This window comes from Frieseomelitta varia, unplaced genomic scaffold (assembly GCF_011392965.1).
Source record: "Frieseomelitta varia isolate USP_RPSP 00005682 unplaced genomic scaffold, Fvar_1.2 scaffold_356, whole genome shotgun sequence".
Lineage (NCBI taxonomy): Eukaryota > Metazoa > Arthropoda > Insecta > Hymenoptera > Apidae > Frieseomelitta > Frieseomelitta varia.
This window is the reverse complement of record NW_025110097.1, coordinates 51,182-68,008: the sequence shown is the minus strand read 5'-3', so window position 1 is coordinate 68,008 and position 16,827 is coordinate 51,182. Positions and strand designations below refer to the sequence as shown.

General features: G+C 26.5%; 1 protein-coding gene across 13 annotated transcripts in view; it reads right to left on the bottom strand.

Moving 5' to 3' along the window:
• LOC122530821 (serine/threonine-protein kinase mig-15) overlaps window positions 1-16,827 on the bottom strand; it is a 123,281-nt gene that overhangs the window by 73,189 nt on the left and 33,265 nt on the right. The window lies entirely within an intron of this gene.

Here is a 16,827-nt window from a genome sequence, read left to right as displayed (position 1 = left end):
CTAAATAAATAAAAGATAACATAACATGTTCTATAACAAAACTATATAAGATTGATACAGTATACTTTTACAGTATATAAAAGTAAACCGAAGAAAAAAATGTTTGTTTTGAGTTCAATGCATGAATTTATAACAATTGAAAAGAATGATTTGCATATGTATACCAGAAACAATTGGGTTTTATAATAGTACCAGATTCGGTGTAGATGTGAGTGATCAAATGGCTATATAGTGTAAAATCAAAATCTTGGAAATAGTCTCTGCAAATCTTCTTCAATATTCTTAATTTAGCGTAGATTTTGTATAAAAAAAAGACTGAAGAAACAATTTTGGAGGCAAGAATTTTTACGTCAATTAGCAGAAGACTTTACCTCTGAATTTCAAGGATCATAAGAAATAAACCAAAAAGAAATACAAAATAAAACGACAAATATAAATAGAGTTTCATATTTTAACGTAACATTTTATCTTAACTAATTCATATTCAAGTTATGGTTCAAAGAACATAGGTATTTTATGTAGAAAACAAAATATCGTGTTTAATTATAAAACAAAATATCGTGTTTAATTAGACCATCAGAATCACACAGATTTAACTGAACATTCTTTTTTTACGTTAAATCAAGTATCATTGTTTATTATTACTTATAATTTGTTAATTTAATACATTTTTTGTTAATTTAATACACGTTGCTCAACTGATTAAAAAATCATTTAACTGATAATTAAAAAATTATTTATTTTGCTAATTACTTTTAACACTTGTAATATAATATATTTGATGAATATGTATATAACAAATTCATTAAACAATATTTGTAAAGAGAAACAAATTTTCTAAAGAGAAAATATTAGCAAGAGCAAATACATATATACAGAAAAAAATTACATTATAATACTATTTTATTTAACTAATAAAAAAAAATATTTTAGATACTATAAGTGAAACTTTCTAAATAAATTCATTAAAATACTTTAAACTGTCTAGTTAAACACATATTGCCATATACAACCAAAATATTTAAGAAAATTAGGAAACTTTGTTAGGAATTATGAATATTTGTACATTTATAAAAAATTCACAAAATAGAAAATAAGCAACTAAACAAAAAAAATTTTATAAAGTATTCAAAATATCCAAAATACAGTAATTACTACAAAATTTAATAAATAAAACAAATTTCAGCTCAGGTTCTTTAATTTTATACGTCAAGATATGAGTTTGTATAAATATCCACATCTAAATTTTTAATTGTTTTAGTATCTAATGGAAAGGAAAAAACTCGAGGAAAAGGAACATCGTCATAGAAGGATTGCCAATGGACGATACCTTCTCACACGTTCTACTAACATAGAAAATATTCACCATATGTTCTAACTGGGTCAGTGGTAAATTTAAATAACACACATACATGTATGGCTTTACTTTATTTAATAGTAGGTACATATATCAAGACTGGATTAGTTATTTATGTGCACATATATTCAAGCTATTTAATATAAATTTTATACATGTTTTTATATGTGTAACTTTTTGTAGAATTGTCACTTTTTCTAAAAATTATTTTTAAAATTAAATTATTTTTAATTAATTATTAAGTTAGATAAATTAGTTAAATTTTTTATCTTGATACAAAATCTTGTGTAGCTACAGTGATAGATATCATACAACAAATTTATAAATCTAAAATATGAAGTTTGAATACTTCATATTAAAAAGTTTGCTTTCATAATATAAATGTTAAAAATGAATTAAACTATCGGACTACGAATTAAATTAATCGGACTACGGATATTTTATGTTAAATAAAAATACGTAAAAAATAAATATACATATAGATATAAATTTTACATATATTTTCATATCATTCTTATATAATATTTAAAAATTTTAAAAAAGAGTTGCAAAAAATATATAACAAATCTTATATTAGAACTATTATTTTTGCAAAGGAATATATCATTAAATAATATGATACACAATTAGGATTTTAAAACAATAAATTTATAATAAATAAAAAATGGAAACATTGCTGATCTACCAAATTATTTTTTGAGATTATTTTTAAATAGAGCGTTAGAACTAATTCTTATTCAGCATCTTTAACAATGCTTTTCATATTTTCTATGTCCATCATTCTTTAAGAATTAGCGGCACATAACTAGTTCCATTGAAAAGTCTGAAAAAATGCACATTTCACTTTTCCTTTTAAAGCGCATTCAAGGCGCATGAAAAGATAGGAATGCGTTTTGACTGAAATTTTCTCGCATTCGTTGTAAATAAATCAAATCCATTCAAACAAGCAGAATTATTTCAATTGTTAAAAAAAAATCACTCCGATCACCATGTAAGAATCATTTCAATCGTCGGGAGAATCAGACCAATCAACAATCGAATTACATCATAGAATTGTATTCTCATTCTCATTCATTAAATATTACATGGAATTAAAAATTATTATAAATCAAAAAATACGACAAGAAACAAATGAAGCAAATTCTGTGATCATATTCAAATTGACAGCATGTGAAATTGTATTTATCGCATTGTTTGAAATTCAAAGCCAATTTGTACTTCGTCGCATCGATCACACAATATTTGTAACAGAATTATTAATAAACGATCTATTTTATAGAATAAAGGGGCCAAAAATTTTAAAAATCGTTTAATTCGTTAGAAAGAGGAGAAAGTGACAAGAACAGTAAAGAAAAACAGTAAGTTGCTTGAATTTATTTTTTTTTATTAAGAATTTGAGTAATAGGAAAACTTTTTTTTCCTTCGTAATAGTAAAACTATTTCTTTCTTCAAAGTTATTATTGATCTATTAATCTCGAATTTAATGATTAATAATTGATTTAATTCTAAATAATTATTTCTTACATCATTATCATTCAAAGTATTGTTTTCTAAATCAATAATAATATTGTATAAAAGGTTTAACAATATATATCGTATTATCCACATTTGTTTTGATGTCTTATATCAAATTTATATTATATCTTTCGATCGAAATATTGTGATTTCTAATATTCTTTCCAATTCATACCCTAAATTTTCAATTGGACTTAGGTCCGGGCTTTGAAGAGGTGTCTTTAATGATACATTATACTTTGGTTATATTTTGATTATACTTTGTACTTTGTACTTTATATTTTGTATGTCATATTCAGTTGGAGCGCTGGCTTGTTGAAAATAAAAATCAGACGTTAAAATTAATTTTTCCATCATTCTTTTAAAATATTTAAATAAGTATCAACATTGATTATTCCATCAAAAAATACCAATTCTCCTACCTCAGATACAGACATCCACATACCTACTCCACCACTTCCATATTTCACTATAGGTTATTTTTCACGTTCATTTCAGTATTTCATTTCCTTCACGCTATTTAATTTAAATATATACAAAAAAAACTTTCGTCTGAATAAAATTTTCTTCCAAAATTCAATAACTCTGCTGCGAATTCTATTCTTTCACGAATTTGTTTCGTGTTTTTTTATTCTTTTTGGTGATATACAATTTTCGTCGGACGACGCACGAAAAATATCCAACATTTTTCAGTTTTAGGACGAACCTTTTTGCTAAAAACATTGTTATATCAGAAGATGTGACTTTTGGGTTTTTCTTTACTATATTAATTATTTTTCATTTCTCTCTCATGGATAACATTTGATCAAACACTTCTAAAACGATTTTTATTATTTGACTCAAAAATCTCTTAGAAACAGCTTTTCTGAATAATCTTTCTGATTTCTCTAATATCTATATTCCTTAAAAAGATTTAATATACAGTGAGCATATAATGATGAAATATTTTCGATACTTTAAATTGTCATATCTTCGTAAAAGAAAATCATATCACAATCTAATTGATTTCATTTTAAAGCATAAGACTTTTACCTTTTGAAAAAAACTGTCCTAAGTTCGCTTTTTTTAAGACGTCTTATAGCTACATGTAGCGGGTGAAAAAATAAGAATATTTTATTCTCGAAATTTGTAAAAATTCATCACTGTAATTTTACTTTCTGCAATTTTTTCTCCTTTCCTTCCCATGTTTAACGTTTATTGACACTGTTCCATCAATACAAGCTCTGGCACGATATCAACTATGAATTGACTACTAGAATGATCTCTATTAATTCTCTTCTGAGATGTAAATTATAAAATTTCAACCGAACAATATTTAGAAATAAAAATTTCCCAACATATGTCAATACTTGTATCAGGTATAAAACGATTACGACAAACATTTTTATTTGTCACGTATTCTATATTTTGAGCATACAAGGGAGAGTCATATAATACCAGACAGCGTGCAATGCCAAACAAAGATAATTCTTTGTTCTTATTGTTAGATATCTGCATTATTATTAAAAAAACAAATTAACTATCGCCCTTGGCAACATATTCCGACATTATTTTCTTCAATATTACCAGAGATATAAGACATTGTAGATATATTTACGGTGCTATTTTGTGCGACAAAAGTTATTTTTCATAGTGGATTTCTTATTTTTCAGGTAAATAAATAATTTTGTTATATTACGTATATTATTTTTAGACTATTAGATATATATAAATGCCTCAGTTTTTGCAATTTAGTTTGTACATTAACGTCAAATCTAAGTCTCAAATATAAGTATCAAATCTAACTCTTCCTAAGTGCTTGTCGTGCAATATCAAGTATCTTTTAGTTGTTCAATACCGGATAAATTTAAAAAAATATCTTTTAATGATTAAAGTTTTTAGATTTTTTCTTTCGTTTTAAATGTCTGAAGTTAGAGAAAAAAAAAGAAAAAAAAATGCTATTCAAAGAGAAAATGATTTAGACAAGCCGCTTTTCACATTCTAAGAAAAAAAGCATCGATTACTTTGCTTGTGATATTTGTAAACATATTTAAATAAAAGTTTCATTCCATTTAAATATCTTTTTATTAACATTATTAATTACATAAACTTTAAAATTTATTTTATTTATTTATTTAAGTAGGTGTCTGGTACTGGACGATAATTTTTGTTATGTTGTGAATGATAACTTTTTTTATTTGTGTAAATTACTAATTATTATGATAAAATTTAAAGAAAACGGTTTGTATCCTCTCATTAAGCATTTTTACTACAAAATTTCTCTTTTCAAAATTTGATTTTTATCAAGAATTGGCCAAGTTATAATAGAAAAACTTAAAGTCCGGTACTGTATGACTCTCCGCTATATATTTCTGCTTTTATATATAAATAAATAACACATTATAAATAGAAATCCACACAAAAAAAATACCAGCAATTATTTTAAAGTATAAGCGTTTATATATCTATAGAATCACGTATCGTGCCAGTACTTTTTTATACACTTCTGCGCTATTTGTCAGTAAAAGATTGTATTAATTTGTATTATTTATAAAATATAAAATAGTCTTAACTTTTAGAAAGACTGATCTACCAGCAAATTATCCACGACATGCATTGTTTCGATAATATAACACATGTAATAAGTAATCCATCGTTTCAGGAATTAAAGTTGTATCATGAAACAATTGCTGAATTAATTTAGCAAATATTTAATTGTGTACCAATTATTAACTCGAGATTTATAAATTCGAGAAAAAAAACAATCTTCCAATCACAGGATAAATATATCAGATAAGCTTTGTATAAGATAAGTTGTTCTTTAATTAACGTGAATAAATCTCAAAATTTTATCAACGAATTAATAATACCCATCTTTGAATATTAATGGCATAATTTAGCTAACCTTAGTAATTAACAAAATTTTTATATAACAATTTTTCTATGCAACATTTAGAAATATAAAGCATTGTCGTAAATACATAGAACGTGTAAAAATCGATGCTGTTATTTCACAGACAATTTAAATTTGTCTGATAAAACTCGATAAAACATATACATATATGCCTTTTCATTACAAATATTTTTCAGTATAAAAACTCATTTTATAAAAATAAGGTATTATTACATTTGTAAAAATTGTATTTCATATGAAAAAGCGAAATATTAAATCAAAACATTTATCGTGCAGCAAATATAGCGGCTCTTGAGTATCGAGAAAGTTATAGTTCATTAACAACGAAGTCATCAAAATTTGCAAATACTAAAAAATAGGAAGTCAGAAACTATTCAATGATCCTTTAACAAACCATTTAATATTTGTTAATTGTCTTTCTTCAGTTTTTTTCTATATCTATAATTTTAATTTGCCATTAATTTGCCATATTGCATCAATTCCTCCTTCCATGAACTTTTTTTCGACATTTTATCAACTTGATTCATAATATCAAGCACGTGCTTAATGTAGATATTTGCATTTCTTCTTCTCTGTATCATCCTCTTCATAGTTTAGTAATTATCATTACCAAAGATACTTGTTTTGGAATACAGTATCCCAAAATAAGATCTTATAAAAATTATTCATTATAACGTAGCAAAGAAAAATATCTGACAAGTTTTGCTTTAATTCCTTCTCTTAGAAATTTTAGACGATTGAATTAATTTTTCGTAGAAGCATCAGAAATTAATGAAATCATATATATATATTGTATATATATTATTCAACATGAAAGAAATTCAAAGAAAATGGAATATAGATAATTATCGGTAAACTAAAAAATAAATTTGATTTAATTTGACAGGAGAACCAGAAACAATATAAGAAGTCCCATGATAATAAAAAAAGAAATCAAATGATTGTGCAAACGTGCATATAATCTAAGAAATCTGTAGGCAATACAATTGTAAGATGAGTATCGCGAAATTATCATTGAAATGAATAACATATACAGTTGTATGCGAAAATTTTCGCTTGATTTTTTCAAATGAGAAAAGTTTTAACTAATACTAAATTTAGAATATAATAAATAGAAATATAAAATATTGTAAAAATTATTTTTTGTTTGTAGCTATTTGAAAATTTTCAACTACTTTATTTTATAAAGTTAGAATAAAATTAGAAACGACGTGTGTATCGTCGCAAATACGATTGGAAACTGGGTTTGAATTTAATGTTACAGCACTAGACTGTGAACGTCTTGTCCAACTGAACTTGAGATTGATAATTAATTGTCTTCGCGAATTTTCTTGAAGAATCACATTTATTAATATTAAAAATGAACACTGTACAAGTTGGACATTGCATCTGGCGAGAATTAAGCAATTTCTAATTGAGGATAACACCATTTCTAATTTGAAGAATAACTGTTTCTTGATTTGAAGAATAAATGTTTCTAAGCTGAAGAATAAACTGTTTCTGTGCGCGAGTCCCTGCCTTTATTAGTAAGCGCCAGTTCAATCCGGCCAATTATATTCAAGAGATCAACCGTTTAACTGCTCTGCTGTAGGCCATCTAAAAACGGCAAGTTAAGGCATCGATGAGATGGTTGATGCTAACCGTTTTCTAGATGGCAACAAACAGAACAGGTTTGCGAGTCTTGATGTATATGACGTTTCTGAATCCTGAATCCATAAACATAAAGCGGAAACATACACGGAAATGCCCAACGAAAAATATGAACTATGTAAAACCAGAATTCAGAGTAAAAATATTCGATATTCTTGCGCTAACACTACATATACAGTGAAACGCCCACAACAATGGACAACATGAAACAACGAATTCTACAAGTGTTTAGTATAATTAATGCACAATTAATTCAGAATACCGTTAATTCATTAATTCCGCGATTGTAAAATTCTATAAGTACTAATAGACATCATTTTGAGCATCACACGTAAATGAAGTAAGGAAAACATCGCTTATGCTTATGTTTAAATTATTGCAAGAAAACTGTCCTAATGCTTTTTCATCCTCGAAATAAAATATGTACCTTCTTAACCATTAGGTTTAGGATCAATGTGGCTTAATACTTTTTTACTTAGAATTTAGTATTCTTTCAATTTACGATGAAAAAAAATAGAGATGACCTTGAAAATTTTGAAACCATTCAACACACACAAAAAATTGATACACCATATTTTGTATTAAACAGTTTTTCATTAAACGCATAATTTAAAAGTTATTTCAGGTGCAAGTTACGTACAAGTTACGTAAACATATATATATAGTTATTTATGAACATGTTCGAATATATTTTCGATGTTTGAATGGTCGATATTAACGAAACTGTGAATCTTTATAGTTCAAATGTTTATAATTATAATAGTTTAAATGACAATTTTTCAAACATTAGAAATTTTATATTCTTATATTTTATATTTTTATGAACTTTTTTATGAAAAAATGTATATATTATTTAATAATAAAATAGATTTATGTTTTTCTAGTATAATACATCAAGTGAAAAATAATGTCTAAAGTGATTTTATTCCATTCGTCTCTTTTACTTTCTTTTGACATTTAAATACTAAATATTAACATTGACATTTAAATATTAACATTGTAATCTACAACATATACACTATTAGATTTAAATCTGAAAAGTGATTAGTATAAAATTTTTACATTTGATTCAAAAGAAAATATTGATTAATATTTGGAAATATTGATTTTTGAGTCATTATTATATCAAAATGTTAAACTTTATACAATTTTTCTTTATACATAATACGATAGATCATTGTTATCTAATTGTGAAACTTGAGTGCAGTACTAATAATAACATACTTCTGTACAATTAAACATGTTCATATATAATATTTTCCATCATAAATATTAAAACAAATCCTAGGCTCTAATCATTATATTCTTCTCTTAATCATTAATGCAAAGACTGATAAAAGAAAAAGAAATCTTTTAAAACTATATCATTTCACACTGACTGATTATAACTGGGACTATTTATTTTTTCTTTGTAATAAATTAAGATTAGTATTAGATCTCCGAAAAAAACCACTGATGTATGAAGAAGAAAAAATTGGTCCTATAAATGTAATAAAATCAAAAATTAAAAAAAGCATCGTATAAAAAGTAGCATTAGACGAAAAATTTTAAAGATCTGGTAATCCGTAAAATAAATTGTTTTCTGGTGTTTTTTAGTAAAAAAGAAACAAAAAAAAATAAAAAAATATTTCAAAGAGTTTGTAAAAAGCACTTAAACAAATACTTAAACAAACATTTATTTATAAATTTTTAATCAATGTAAATTTTTTAAAAATAAATAATACCTACACTACATACTAGTACACTACATAATCAATTGCCTTGGATGAATGCTGATCCTTGACAATTATCTATATCATTAAAATTTTATATTATAAATATGTAAGTAGTAAAACATTTCCAGGAATTGATAACATTGATTTTGATTAGACTGCAGAATTTCATTTGATATGAACACAATTAATTATATTTTTATATACATTTTTATCCTCTAAATACATAAAAAGAAAAAAAAGTTTGCAGGATAATTATTGATATTTTGGAAAAAAAAGTTGAAGTTACTAGTTTTATATAATTAATTACTAATTTTATAATTTATAAATATGAGTATAATGAAATGAAAACAAGATCAATGATTCTCTGAAAATAATTTTTTGTATATTATATAAAGAAATCCGTTGCTAAGGTTGTGAAACCAATAAAGTTCTCTTCATGATACATACAAGCATTTTGAATATTTTTATTTAAAATGTTGATTATAATACTTGATAAAACATAATCGTATTCTAAGTTATTAGAATAGGTTTAAAAAAAGCAGATCACATATTGGTAATCTTATGAATTTAATGTCAAGTGATGCACATTTGATGACAAGTGAATGCAAGATTAGCAACGTAAAGATGTTTCTGCTACTTTTTTTGACATGTACAGTAAGTTGACATGACAGTTTTGATAATGTTAATAATAATATTCTACCAAACTTGTTTCGACAAATTTTTCGCTAAATTTAATAAAAGTTTAAGGATATTTTGCATCTTTTACATACATGCTTGAGTTTAAATTTAGGTTAAGATTTGCATCTTTTACATACATTGTCGAGTTTAAATTTAGGTTAACACATGAATTTTTAACACATGAATAGTTTATACAAATGTTTCCAAATCTACAATTTTTTGATATTATACTTTTGTTCACTATAACCAGAAAAAATTCAAACATAAAAAATAAGCGAACAGACAAGAATAAGTGAAACTTTTAAAAATACACAAGACACTCTGTCAAATTTTGTTGAATTCAAATAACAAGAATTCAAGTAACATTGGACTTTACTTCCTTTTGAAGAAAATAATCGGACTATGACAGTAACAGGAGAATGTCACCGACAGATGTAGGCATGCATTGCTAGAATTTTCTAATGCTGGGAAACATGATAAGCTCTAGTTTCAGCAGAAATGTAAAATTGGCACATACATACGCGTGTACATGAAAGATTTATTATAAATTCCTCCTTTCGATAGTAAATGAGATCTTGAATGATGAAAGCTAACTGCTTTTTTGCATTTTAAAGTAAAAGTAAAAAAAAAAATGTATATTACATAATCACGAAGTAATCATTGGAATGTCACAAAAAATTATATCACCAGATTGAATGAACAGCTTCGTCGCCAGGGTAATAATTTAAGCTTTGTTACTTTTAAAAAATAAAACTTATATAATTTCTTTTTAGTAAATAAATCTTTTTAACAAATTCTTAATAAACAAATTTAAACTATTTTATAGGCCATTTTTAATTACTGAATTCTGTAAACATTTTTTTGTAATTTTCTGCTTATAGAATATTAATTGCTAGATTATTTAGTTAGAAATATTTTCTACGATTTGGAATAAAAATGTATTATGCATGACAGTAAATATATAATACTTTTTCAGATATGTTTCATGAAATTAAATGTTGTAACTATAGAATGTATTGAAAACATTTGTAATACGTACTAAAAATCTATGTTGAATAATATGAAACGCTACGTAGTTTTTCTAAGATTGATACAGCGTGATACAGTAAGTATTGTATAAAAATCTTAAACTACGTATTAACCAGAAATGCTTTATTGTTATAAACGAATTGTGTTATTTTAAATCTTTCGACATTAAGAATTATTTAATCTTGCTATTCCAAAAAATACTAATTAATTAAAAGTAACTAATATTTTATGTTACGACAGAAAGTTCTTTTATATGCCACCAAATAATAATTTTTTAATAAATAAATAAATAAATAAATATATGTATATGTATACATATATATATATATATATATATATAACATATTATACATTATATGTATTAAAATATATTCCACTCTCTGATATTCTCTTCTCGGTGATCAAAAAAAAAATCAATTTTTCGTTTTGTTCTACTTTTTATGCCTTTCTCTACGTGATTTTATACACATATCTCGGACTAAATAAATGAATCACATTGCAATGAGACTATATTTAGCTTTCATTGCAAGATTAGCAACATAATTTATTCATTGTAACGGTAAGATTATTGGCACACAGTATTATATTGTAGCTCGACGTATGTATGTATCTGCAAATTCATCAAAACTATTCAGCGCTACTAAATTCACCATGCGCCTGAGAAAATGTTCAACAAACTTCGCTTACGATATGTATATTACAAGTTTATTTTGTTTTGTCACCGCAATATCAGAAATATCGATATCTCGTCAAGCTATATATCACAAGAAAGATGAAAAAAAGAAGACAAACAGCAAATTAATGGAAAACCTCATCAATAAAATATTATAGGGGCAAAATTCAGTGCGCTTCAACTGGCGCTACATTATCTACTATAATTTTTAATGATAGATGTGATCGTTTAACCAACGCATGCATTTTATTTTTATATATCTATTATTTTTATGAATTAAAAATCACAACCAAATCTATGTATCGTTTTAATTCTCAATGGTGAATGATACACTACATCGCATTAAACGCCAGTTTTTTCAGAACGTTGCTCTCTCGTTAATCACTATCTGACAGATCACTAATCTAGTTGAATAAAAGTTATTTAATCGCCATTAAAAAATTTTTTAATTTTCATTGCAAATTACTAAAGGAAATCACCGAAAATACATCCATAAATTATTTTTTATAAGGCTTAATAGTTTGATACCAGTTTAAAATTGATCGTTTTACGAAATAATATAAAATCTCCAATTTGTGTATTATAAAAAATTCCAAAAAACTTATAGGTTAAATATATTTTCTTTTATATTGGATATTTTTTCAGAAGAATGTAGTAAGTAAAGTAATATAAATATGTTTTTAATATCGTCTCAGCCTAATATACAAAATTTAATAAAATGGCGAAAAAAAGTCGTACATTGTTGTTGTAAAGAGGAGGCTTCAATCTTCAAGATCATGGTAGATCTAATCAAGAAATTAAATTTTTGTATGTTTTTATATACTATGACAATTCGAGAACAAAACATTTTCGAGAACAAAAAGGATCTTAACTTCCCACCCGTTACATAGTCACTGAAATAATCTGAAGTTCATTATTAATTCTCAACAATTTGTTACTTTCATTTCTATTTCCTTTATAAAAAATGAACTGCAATATTTTTTCATTTATTAGTGTATGTCCTTTCTAATACTGCATCAATTATTTGTGTTTCAATCTTGTGTCTGAATAGTTGTTTGCTAAGAAAAGTTCTTAAAATTATCGTATGAATAAAACGAAATGATAGTATTAAAAAATTTTTTCGATAGTGCATATTTTATGAGGTAAATGCAAGATTTTATAATAATTTGAATATTTTAAAATATATTTCATGTTCATTTAAAGAGTGATGAGTCGTAGAAAATCACTAAATGATCTGGCAAAAAAAAAAACAGATTCTTGTTCTTTAAAAAATGGGTCTTTCAAACCGAAAAATTGCAAAAAAGAATTAAGAAATCATTAAATGTATTTTGTACATCATTTGTACAATGTAATAATTTTGTAAACGATATGCCACAAAAGAATCTATGGGCCGTCCAACAAACATTAGTCACAGAAATAAAGGTAAAATTTTTCAAGAGGGTTGAAAAAATAATGCACCTCAAATAAAAGAAAAATTAGATTTGCAAATTGTTGTCGACGCGTACGATAAATTTTAAAATCAAATGGAAAGCTTTGTTATATGAAAAGACTAAAAAAGCCACCTCTAACGAAGATTCATAAAGAAGTAAGATTGAAATTTGCACGAGATCACGATGATGTGAGTTGACAAATAGAAAACCACCGTAATTTTCTCAGATGAGAAAAGATTTAATTTGGATAGTCCAAACGATTTCTAAAATTATTGACTTTCATGACTTTCCTGATCAAGACGGAATAAAATGAGCAAAAACTTTGGAGAAGGTAGTGGTATGGATTGCATTCGATTATAATAGTAAGACGTCTGTAATGTGGTTTCTAAAGACAAATGCCGAAAGATATCAAGAACTGTTGAAGTATGTATTGGATGAGTATGGTGACAACATTGATGGACCAAATTTTACATTTCAACGTGATAACGCTCCAATTCACTGTGCGAAAGCTGTTTAAACGTGGTTTTAAAGAATGGATTTTGAAATTTTTCCTTAGCAATCAAGAAGTCAACATAAATCCTATTGTGAAAGCAATATTATAACATTGAACAATTTAAAAATGAAATAAGATAGGCGTGATCTCAAATTGAATTAGAAACTTTACATAAATTAATATGTTCTATTTCACGTGATTAAAAACAAAAAAGGACAAATTAAATATTGAGGTTTTTTATTTTTCTTTATTAATAGTATTGCGATAAGGTTTTCATAATTTTTTTAAACTTTGGTTAAATTTTTAATAAAAAAAAATATAGAGTGAACCTATATTTTCATTTCACACAAAACTTTTTTGTATAGAAGTTATATTATTAATAACAATAAAAATTATAATATTCAATTAAAATATGTGTATTGGTAATTCCATCAAAACGAACCAATTATAATGGAAAAGAAAATACAAACTATCATATCAAACAGACATTACAAAAATACGGTGAACTTAAGATTATTTCGGTGACTGTACTGTAAAAATGCTTCAGAATGAAATGGACGATGCAAGCTTAAAAATGAGCCCAAGTTTATTGTTATTGTTATACACGTATATTGTAATATGATTTCTTTTTATCATAATTAATAACACTTTAAATATCGACAATTTTTCGAACATCAAAAATTTAGTTCACTTTCATAATTGACTGTATACATACATATGTAACGAATGAAATATGATTTCCGCAGCATCTATGTCAATATTTCCCGACTAATTCTTCAGTCTTTGAATAAAAAAAAAAAAAGCGTACAATAGAGTAAAGTTGCCTAATAGCCAGCTTATTTCCACTACAGGACTCTCGAATGTCGTAGCAATATTGTGTCGTAACTAATCAGTTGTTTCGTTAGCAGTAAAATCAGTTAAATATCTTGAGTAAACACATATTCATATATGTATTTTCATATTTCTTTTATCATGAAGGAATCCAATCTTTTTTTATTGTTATAAATGAATACATACCTTACTTTTAAAACGAGTATCGAATTTTAATGAAACTATTTTTAGTTAAAAATTATTTCTTTACGAAATAGAGCTTATATTTACCCCATATTCTCTTGTACAACTTTATTCTAATATTCTCTTGTATTGTTCTCTTTACATTATTTTACATTTTTTCTTGCTGTCATTGTTTTTATTATTATTATTATTATTATTATTAGTTTCAATTTTATGTTTAATTATAAATAAAGTTCGAAGAATATTACTTACTTTACAAAAACAGATACTTTTTTTATAAAAATATGATTATTATTTATTTAATACAACTCTGATTGTGAGCATATCAATCGATGAATAATAAAATCGCTCATTTCAAATTTTCTTTGTCTAGCTAGATTGTTATTTATCATACTGTGCAATGACTTAACAGTAACAGATCCAGACAATGATTACAAAACTGCAAATTTACCATAAATAAATAAAATGAAGAATTAATAATAAAAATCACGAATAAATTTCTAGTTTCTTTCTAATGGCTTTTAATTCTAGTTATTTCGCTGGTTTAAAACTTTTGTAATATGTAATAAGAATTATATAACTTTTTCGACTTCCTCCGACCGATTTTTTCTTTTTTTTTTTTTTTTTTTTTTTTTTTTTTTTTTTTTTTTTTTTTTTTTTTTTTNCTTGGTCGTTGGTTGGATTTGAGTCGGGGAGGAGTGGTCATCATAGTTAATTACTATTGGGAAGTGGTCACTGTCGTGTAAGTCTCTTAGGGTATTCCACTCCATGTATTGTGCTATCTTGCTACTGCATATTGACAGGTCTATTGAGTGCTCCGGAACTTACTATGAAGTAGGTTTGATTCCCTGTATTGAGAAGGATGAGGTTTGGACCATCTAGTAGTTTCTCTATTGTTTTTCCGCGGCCGTCGGTTTTTGTAGAGCCCCAAAGATAATTATGGCAGTTAAAATCGTCTACTATCAATATTGGTGGTGGTATTTGGCTGATAAGGTTTTTTAGTTCTTGTAGCTGTAGAGGTAGGCTATTTATATATTGCATATGTTTATTGGGTTTGGGAGGGATATGGCCACTGCAATTACTTCAAGATTCGTGATTAGTGGAATTTCTGTGGCTCTTACTGTTTCTGTGATCGCTATGGTTGTTCCTCCACTAGCATGGTTTGTGTTTTTCCTATTTTTTGTAAAGGTGACGCTATTAGAGTTGGCTGGTGTTAGTTTTTAAAGTTAGTATCTTGAAGGCATAGTATCGTTGGGTTGTTTGAGGATGATTTGTAGTTGCTCGTAGTGTCTATAGTATACTTTTATGTTCCATTGGATTAGTTTTTTCATGGTGTGACTGATAGCTCGTATTCCGTTAGTTTATCTAAATGCCGGTATCAATTTAAAATAAATGTTCTGTACACAGTAATGATGGGGATTTCCTGGTTAACTCGATAGTTCGCTGTCAGCCTCCGGTGACCAGTTAGGTGTAGTTGGGTCTGACAGGTCATGTGTCATTTTTTTGTATAGTTTTCTTATTCTGATTTTTATAGATCTTTCTTTTAGTAGATTTTTATTAGTAGTTCGGCTAAATCTGAGGTATTTGTGATGTATTGTTTGGATATTTCGTTCGGATTGGATGCTCCTATTGCTTTTTCTAAAAAGCTTTTCAATTGTAAGTAGTCCAATATTTGGTTGTTTTTTTTTTTTTTTTTTGTCGTTAATGTATTTTTTCACAGGTTCTAGCATGTCGTCGATTCTATCTAGCATAAAGGCCGGCGACACAGGGCATTTGGGTTTCTTGAAGGTTGGTTCGTGACTCTTGTTGTAATACTCTTTTTAGTATTTGTGGATTTGGGCCTTTGAGGTCAACTTCAAGGTCACTTGGTTTTGCCGGGTTTTTATTGGTTTCTTCCAACCCTAAGGATAATGCTCTTTTGGTACCTGTCTTGTTTGCTTTAGGGTCTTTTGTTTTTTCTTTCCTAGGTTCGGGTAATTCGAGGGTATCTTTTGTTGGAGGTTCGATTTCATTGTTAGTGTTTGTGTCAGTTTGTCTTTCTGTTTCGGGTATATGGTCTTTGATTGGGGGCTGTGTAGGTGAGGTTGGGATTTTGTGTGCGTGGGTTTGCGAGTTGGTTTTGCTTGGATTTTCAGTTGGGCAATGTGTCCTTCTTGTTGGGAGGCAAAACATGTTTGTTTCTCTGTAGAGGTGAATATAATGTATGTGTTGTTTTCGATTGTAATTGTAAAGGAGTTCGGGATGTGTTTGGCGTCTTCTGGGTCTGCGTATACTTGTTTTCTGAAACTTAGTATGTGGAACAAGTCTGGGTCAGTGATGCCTGCTTTTAGGAGCGTGATGTTGGATAGTAATTTGATATTGTTCTTCTTGAATAAGTTTT